Source organism: Macaca mulatta, chromosome 13, assembly GCF_049350105.2.
Source record: "Macaca mulatta isolate MMU2019108-1 chromosome 13, T2T-MMU8v2.0, whole genome shotgun sequence".
NCBI classification, from domain to species: domain Eukaryota; kingdom Metazoa; phylum Chordata; class Mammalia; order Primates; family Cercopithecidae; genus Macaca; species Macaca mulatta.
The window spans coordinates 53610327-53619014 of record NC_133418.1 but is presented as its reverse complement, the minus strand read 5'-3'; the positions used below and the strand labels follow the sequence as shown (position 1 = coordinate 53619014).

General features: G+C 52.9%; 1 pseudogene; it reads right to left on the bottom strand.

The window, feature by feature from the left end:
* Positions 1 to 4646: 4646 nt before the first annotated feature.
* Positions 4647 to 8302, bottom strand: LOC100426874 (uncharacterized; annotated as a pseudogene).
* Between the last annotated feature and the right edge of the window lie 386 nt (positions 8303 to 8688).

Here is an 8688-nt window from a genome sequence, read left to right as displayed (position 1 = left end):
ACTTTTTAATATCTCATTGGCCATTAAGTTTCGGCACGTGAATTTTGAAGGACACATTCAGATCATAGCATAGCATTCCACCCCTGGTTTCTCAAATTCATGTTCTTAACACGTTCATTCCTTTTAAGTCCAAAGTCTCCTGTAAACGTGGGTAAGACCAACTCAAGGTGTGATTCATCCTGAGCCAAATTTCCCTCCAGCTGTCAAACAAATTACATGCTTCCAGAATACAACGGTGGAATGGGCATAGGATAGATACTCCCATTTAAAAGGGACAAATAGGAAAGAAGAAGTAGCTTCGTCCCAAGTAAGTCCAAAACCCACCAGGGGAAACAACATTTAATCTTGAGGCTTGAGGATAGTCTTTGACTTTATGTCTCACCTTCCAGCCACACTGGGGTGAGGGTTGGGTCCCCAAGGCTCCAGGTGGCTCCACCCCCATAGCTTTACTGGGTGAAGCCCATGCCCTGACTCTCACTGGTTGGAGTCCTGTGCATGCAGCTCTCCCGGCCTGGCATTGCACACTGGTGGCTCTATAGGTCCAGGGTCTCAGGGGCAGCCCTGCCCCAATGGCTGTGCTGGGCATTGCCTGGGAATGTGTTCTCTGTGGTGACCCTGCCCCATGGCATTTCTCTGCCTGCATCTGATGCCCCTCAGTCCTTGACATACATCACTCACTTGGTTTTCTGGCTGCCAAGTCTCTTTTCCTCCTACTCCGCTAGCTCAGTCTCCCTTGCAGGCTCCTTCTTACTGCCCTGCCTTTTGTTAATGAAATGCTTAGTCTTTTGACCTCTTAGTTATCTATCTACAGTCAATCCTTGGTCCCATGTATTAATACCATTTAAACCCCAACAACTCCCAAATTTATATTTCCAGTCTGACCTGACTTGATTACATCAGTTCAAGGGTTTTCATCCACAAGAATGTCTACGTGGTATCTCACATTTACATGTCCAAAACTGAACTCTTACTCTTTCCCCTCCATCCTGCCAGTTGCTAGGCTAAAGGCCTCAGAGTTTCCCTTGACTCTTCTTCTCTTGTACCTTACCACCTTTACCATGAGTGAATCCTGCTGGCTCAGTCTTCTAAATGTATTCAGAATATAACGATTTCTTATCAATGGCAATGCCAACACCCCGACCCAAAATGTCATCATCATCTCCCGTTGGATTACTGCCTCAGCCTTCTGTTTTCCTCGCTCCCTCTCTTGCTTCCACCCTAGTGACCCCGTGATCTACTCTTAATGCAACAGGGAAAGGGGTCCTTTCAGAGCTTATGCTCAAAATCTTTTTCTCCCCTCCTCCCATCTCACTCAAAGTCGATGCTCAAATCTGTACAATGACCTGCAGGGTCCTACATCAGGTGCTGGCAAACAGTAGCTGGATGGCAAGTTAGCCAGCTGTTTTTGTAAATAAAGTTTCATTGGAACACAACCACACTCATATGTTACGTATTGTCTATGGCTGCTTTCACACTACAATAGCAGTGTTCCCTAGTTATGATGGAGGCCACGTGACCCCCAAAACCTCAAATATTTACTATCTGGCCCTTCACAGAACAAATTTGCTAACGCTTGCCCTCTGTGATCTGGCTCTGCTGCCTCCCTCGCTTTGTTTCTGCTCCAGTCTTCTGGGGTCTCCTTGTTGTTCTTAGAGCCCGCTAGGCAATCTTCCACCTCAGGGCTTTTTTTTTTTTTTTTTTTTTTTTTTTTTTTGAGACAGAGCCTCACTCTGTCGCCAGGCCAGGCTAGAGTGCAGTGGCGTGATCTTGGCTCACTGCGACTTCCACCTCCTGGGTTCAAGCGATTCTCTTGCCTCAGCCTCCTGAGTAGCTGGGACTACAGGCGCGTGCCACCACACCCAGCTAATTTTTTGTATTTTTAGTGGAGATGGGGTTTCACCATGTTTGCCAGAATGGTCTCAATCTCTTGACCTTGTGATCCGCCCACCTCGGCCTCCCAAGGTGCTGGGATTACAGGCATGTGCCACCGCGCCTGGCCCATCTGTCTTTCAAAAAATGTTTTTAGTTGGAGGTATAATTTATATTCAGTGAAATGCACAGATTTGAAGTGTACATTTTGATAAGTTTTAACAAATGCATTACCCATGTAACCTACCTCCTTTCAAGATACAGAGCATTTCTATCATCCAGAAAGTTCTCCTGTGCTTTAATCCTGTCCAGCACTCCCCCAGCAGCTGCTGAACGTGCCTGAGGACATTGGTACAGGACTCTGGCCTCCCCAAAAGAGCTGCTTGGACAAGTCTGCTTGGCTTACCCTAAATCCCAGCCTGCACTCTAAAAATTTCCATCCATCTTTAAACTGGTTGTACCTATAACCCTCCTTCATTAAATAAATAAACCCTGAAAAATAAGAGGACAATACCCCTTCCTGGCCCAGCAGCCCAGGACCTAATATTTACTGTATACCTAAGCTTTTAGAAATACGATTCGCATGGGTGGGGGCTGGCGGCTGCATCCCCTCCTCCTCCTGGTAGCCCCTATCAGCCTACAGTTTCCGCAGAGCAGATCTAGCCAGGCAGCCTGAGCCTGGAAGTGCGGCGGAGCCTCCTGCTCAATCACCCTCACTAGGGTGGCAGCTGCACAGCAGCAACTGGGCTCACCCATTAAGCAAGAAGCCATTGTCTGGAAAGTGACACTCAGACCCCAGCCTGGGCAAGCGTGTCTGAAAGCCCCATTTCTTCCAGTCCAGCTGTGGAGGGAGGGGGCAGAGCGTACAGGGTTCTACTGCCCTCCCCATCCTTTAGCCGCCCTTCCTCCTGGGAGACAGCGCCACTCGTTAATTGGCCAAAGCCTTCCTGAGGGCTGTAAGTTTGACAGGCTGGGTGTGTGTGGGCCAGCCATGCTAGACAGACAGGCTGGTGTGTCAGAAGGCAGCCACCTGGCCAGAAGAGGGTCAGCCCCCTTGGTGACCTCCTTCCCCTGGCTGGACACAGTGTCCTGCCCTCTCCCCACGTGAATGCTCCACTCAGAGCTGCTTCCAAGGGCACAGTTCTAACCCTGTGAGTGGGGACATTGTGTTAGTTTACAATGGGCCACGGTTTCCTCTGACATCTCCAACTCAGAGGCAGTAGAGAGAAGAGAAATTCCCTGCACCTCCTCCCTCCTCAGCACCCCCACCTCTGCACACGTCCACATATGGAGAGCCTAACAATGGTCCCTGGGAGTGCCGCCATCTTCTCCTTTCCATGCCTGCAGCAGCTATGCCCACCGTCCAGACCCTCACCCGCCTGACTCAGTAGGCGCTGCACTGCCTCTGGTCCTGCCCCTACACCTGGGCCTCTGTACCCATCAGTTCCCCCAGTCTGGTTCTTGTTTCCCCCAACAAGTAGGGAGCATGTAAGGTCATCTGTTGGGTTGGGGGAGGGAATAAGGTGGGCCTGTGAGGATGAGGAGAAGCTTATGGTTGTGCTGGACACTCAGCTGACAGGCCCATTGGCTGCCTACCCAGTGGTCATCCCGCTCCCACCCTCATTTCTTCTTTGTGAACAAAACCTTGACTTCATTAAATACTGGACACCTATGAACTTCATGGACCCTTCTGCAGCCTCCCTGCCATGTAATGGTAAGTCTAAGTCAACCCTAGTAATTTCATTCCTCTGGCCAATGATTGCTTGGGGTGTGGGCATGAGCTGCCTCTTCACCTCAGCCTGAACCACAGCTGCCCTCTGCACTTACCGTGCAGACACACTGGGCCAGGGAGAGCTCCATCTTGATGGAGATGAGCTGTGAGGGCCTCTGCTGGTGGCTGGGTGGATCAGGTAGCTATAACAGGTTTTGTTCAGAAGGTCATCCATCAGCTTCTCCTCAGCATTGGCCATGTGGTAGTCCCCTGGGATAACACACAGACCTGCTGTGCCCTTGTGCAACTGCCCCCACTGCAGCTGACAGCCACAAAGGGGAGAGTCGAAAGGGCCAGGGACCACAGGTGCCCCGAGGGCCAGCTGAGGCAGTTCATGAAGGTCCTGGCAGGCCTGTCTCTCCTTGGGAGCTTCAAATGACATTCAAGACAGAGCTCAGCTTTCTCCTCCCACGCCATACCTCTTCCTCCTCCTCTTCCCTTGAGCAATAAATGGCATCCCACACTCTACACATCTGGTACAAAACTGGGTATCTCTTCCTGACCTATCCCTTGGTTCATCCAAGTAGCCACCAAGTCCTGTCTATTTGCCCATCTCCACCACTACAGCCATGTCCCTACCTCCCCAGTCCTGCTCTCCTTCTGGTCTCTCCACCCGCACTCTTCCCCTGTCATCCATGCACCATACAGTGCCAGACAGCTCTTTCTGCAGCAAACTGGACTAAGCCCCTACCCTACCCACAACTCCCGGAGCTGAAGGTGGAGTTAAAACTCACATGTTTTGGCTTGGCATTCAGAGCTCTTTCCCCCTTGGCCCTAGCTTATCCAGAGTGCTCATAGTGTGGGTTTGGTGCAGAACTGGGTCTGAGACGGTGCTTTCCCTAAGAAGAAACAGGGCTGAGATCGGGGGATTTTCCGGGTTCAGAGTTAGACCTATGGAGTGCAAGGTTTCTCTGAGACACCAAGTGAAGGGGTCCGGCTGGCAGCTGGCTCCTGGTCTGGAGCTTCAAGGAGAGGTCTCAGCTCAGAGCCATATTCAAGAGCCAGCTTAAATGCAGCCTCCTGCCGGGAACCCGCAGAGCTTCCACAGCCTCAGATCTGCCCCCTGCATACTCCAGATCTCTTGCCAAGTGGCGTTTGGGTCTTCATGTCATCTCCCTCCCATGTCTGGGAGTAAAGGTGAGGTGCAGGGATTTGCAGGGACTTGTGTACTCTGGTGTCTTCAGGGAGAATGTATTAGGTAGAGGGGAGGCGGCTTGGAAAGAGGGAGACTCAGAGGAGAGTCAAGGACATCTGAGCAGGCGAGCCTGGGAGCAGGAAAAGGGATAAGAGTGAGCAGAGGAAACTGCTGGGGCAGGGGAGCAGGTGGAAGGATCAGGGAGTGAGGGGGGCTGGAGAGGTGGGGGTGGGGATGCTGGCGAGGGGCCGCCTGCCTTCCACCAGGGCCAGTTCACCTGGTCACCCCAAACCCCTCCCTCTGAGGGTGGGGCCAGAGGGCCCAGAGCACGGATCAACCCAATTGAGCAGGCCTGAGGTGGACTCGGGTGGGTGCTGGACTGGACTCCTGGCCCTGGGGAGCAGCTGCCACCCTGCCTATTCCATCCACTTTCCAACTCACTGCCTATTGGAGCAGATGCAATATGGGTGCCTTCTGAAAGATGCTCCTGGTGCACCTGCTGCCTGCTGACCCTCCCCCAGACGGCCCCGAGCTCTCCAGAGCGGGGTCCTGTGGAGGCTTGGCCTAGATTCTGAGCCCTGCTTCTCGTAACTGGGACTCCTCCCCCCAAGGCAGCTGCTTGAGTACCCTGGAAGCCAGTCTGTAGCCTCAGGCTAGAGATGGATCCCTCCCACAACCCTTCTTTAGCGTATCTATTTGGACGGACTGCTCAGTTCATAGAGAGGGGTGTGTCTTGCCCCAGTCCTTGTGGCGTATCTAAGGCAGCTGTGGCGTCAGAATCTGCAGCTCCCATTCCCCAGTCCTGCAATACTAGGCGAGGCTGGATCCCACATCTCTGAAGTCCCACCGGACTGGTGCGAGGTGGCTCCCGAGTCCAGGGCTGCTCTGTGGGCTGTGAGGCTCATGCTCCAGCTCCGAGCCCACCTGGTGTGCTCAAGTTGCCCAACTTTGGGCCTGTCCTGCCTCTCTGGCATTCAGCTGACCCCGAGGGACTCTCCCTCAACTTGACCACCAGTTACAGGCTCTAAGTTAAAGGTTCCCAGAACCTTAGAACTTTTGGCCCAACCCTCCATTTCTCAGCTGGGGAAACTGAGACCAAAGAGGGGAAGCAACTTTCTCAAGGACCCCCAGCAAGTCAGAGGCAGAACTGGGTCTAGGAGCCTCTTCCCAACAGAGGTCTTCCCTGACCTGTGAGCCTTTACTGCCTGGTTAACTTTCCCATAAGGAGACTGGAAATGGTGCTGTCCGGGGCGGTGTGTACCCGTGACTGCGCCAGTGTTTGTACCCATGAGTGTATGTGGGGGCGGGGGTGAGGGGTGTGAATAAACAGCAGGGATGCTAGGGGCTGGAATGCACTCTGCCTCACTCCAAAAAGGGGCGCGGGGAAGCCCAGCCCACCCCAGTACATGCTTAGACTTTCCAATCTTCAGAATGCCTGTGAGGCCGTCTGGGCTCAGAAGACAAGGGACAGGCCTTTCCCCCACAGATGGCAGGGGTGGCCCAGGATGGGTGAAAGCTTCTGCAGCACCGTTGGGGGTCACACCCCAGCCCATGGGCTGACAGTTAAGCAGAGAAGCCGCCACTAGGGGTCAGTCATGATCCAGCGATTCTGGTGAGCAGAGTGTCCCACCTGCCTCTGTCCAGGGTCTTGTCTTCCAAGCCTCCTTGGGAAAAACTGCTCCCTGGCAGAAAAGGGCTAATAATTCGAGAGGAAGCCAGAGCTGGAATTCTAAACGGTGTGTGTGTCCCGTTTGAAAAAGCATATCCACCCTAAACATTTATATTGAAAAATGGAAAGATATACCCACTGTTTTGGAATACAAACTATAGAAAGTAACAGTTAACAGAATCTTACTGGAAAGATAAGATTCTGCATCTGGAAAGGCAGAGTGATTTTCAGCTGGGTTGTGTGTCCTTAACTGAGGAAGGGAAGATGAGATTTATGTTTATTAAAAAGCAGCTATGAATTTACCTTTTATAAAGAGCTTACAATATACTAGTGCTTCTTCAATCATGTGTCTGAATCACCCAGATGCCTGTGTAAATGCAAATTCCCAGGCTTCATTCCCAGAGATTCTGATCCTGTGAGCCTAGGGTGGGGCCCAGAAATCTATACAGGGTGGTACAGGCTGCCCCAAGACCGCACCTAAGAAACACTGCAACTGGCCCCTACACACACCCAAGTCCCCGGATATGTAGGCAGGCATATTATCTCCATAAAACAGATGGGGAAACTGAGGTCCAGAATGGGGAAAGAAATGGTACAGGGCCACCGAGCAACTAGTAGCAGAGCCATGATACACCCACTGCCTGTGGACACCATCTCTGATGACAGCTTCATCTCCCTACAGGAACCTTGCCTACCCCTACCCCTACCTCCCGCCACCCCTGTGGTGGGTCTCTGTCCAAGGAAGATGTAGCCCTGGTCCTCTAGGCTGACTGGGTATCAGAGGAAAAGCCTGGCCCAGAGTGTAGGAGCTAGAAGGGCCCTTGGAATTCAGGCGGGGAAACTGCAGCCCAAAGAAGGCAGTCCTCACATTTGAACTCTGCCTGGAGAAGGGCTGGGTCTGCTTCCTGAGTGGTAGGTTCGGCTTCACTAGCTTGGCCCTCAGTCAAGGTAACTGTCCAGGCCCACCACACCTCAAGGTGGGTGACCAGAGGCGGCGGTGCCATAAAATGTGTTTCCTGGGAGATCCACCCGGAAAGAGCAAAACATTCCAGGGCTGGTGATTTGGGCAAGCCCCCTTCCCTCTTGGCCCAGTTTCCCCATTTCTGCAACAGCTGTGTCAGAGGAGACTTCTCTCTGAGACTGAGCTGCAGATTTGCTCCCGGGTGCCTACACCACCCAGGTTGTCGGCTCCTCTGCCCCCATTCTTCAAGAAAGTCACCTCTTAGGTGAGGAAGGAGCCTTGGCCCTGTCAGGAGTGGGAGTTGGTGCACCCCCCAGCCTCCCAGACCACTGGGGATGACCTGGGCTGCCTACAAAGATGGTGCCATCCATGGCTGCTCCCCAGCCTGCAGACGCCCACCATGGAGAGTGACACCGGCTCTCGCAGTGGCTCTGAGAAGAGGCAGCCCCCACTCCAAACCTTGCAGAGCCATCCAGGCCTTCCCGCACCCCAAAGAGACTTTTAGGAAAATGAATCATCTCAAGTTCATACCCATGGGCGTTGCTGAAAGAAAGGACAGTGTGGGGTGAGCTGGCGCAAGGGAGTGCTGCTCTCTACCGACTTTGCAGGGAGGTCACTTAGGAAAAGGGAGTGGAGTCTGGGAGAGTGAATAGCTCAGGGTTAAAGGGAGAGGATGGGGCTGGAGTGGGCTGGCCGTGTGCTCTCCCTTGGGCCTTCCAGCCTGGGCTCAGGTGATTCAAGGGAGCAAGCACATCCCTCTCCCAGCCAGAGAGCTCTTGCCACGTTTTGGAATCAGTGCCATTCCCTTGGGGGTTGGGGGGCAGCCCCTAACTCGGGACCTGGCTGGAACTGCTGCCTCAATTCTGGATCCAAAAGGGCCTCTGGCAGCTTCTCCATCTCCCTCTCAGTCTAACTCCCTATCTCATTCCCCGTGTAGGTCCCAGCAGGCAAATCTGACAACGGGAGGAACAAGGCAGGAAGGGTAGGGTCTGAGGGGGTGACCGTCTTAAAACTGCAGCTCTGCCGCCTTCTCTCCAGGACTCTCAGTCTTGCTTTCATATTGCCCCTTCCACATCATTTTGCTATAATCTAACATGTTGGCATGTGGTGGTTAAAAACAGTAACATTGCTGAGGTGGAGCAGACGTCCCCTTTGGGATGGTTTGGAGAAGTTAGGTTTGAGGGCTTCCTCTCTTCTGCAAACTGCAGCAGTAATAGGTGAGATATATAAAGTAAATAAAGGTCAGGCGCGGTGGCTCACACCTGTAATCCCAGCACTTTGGG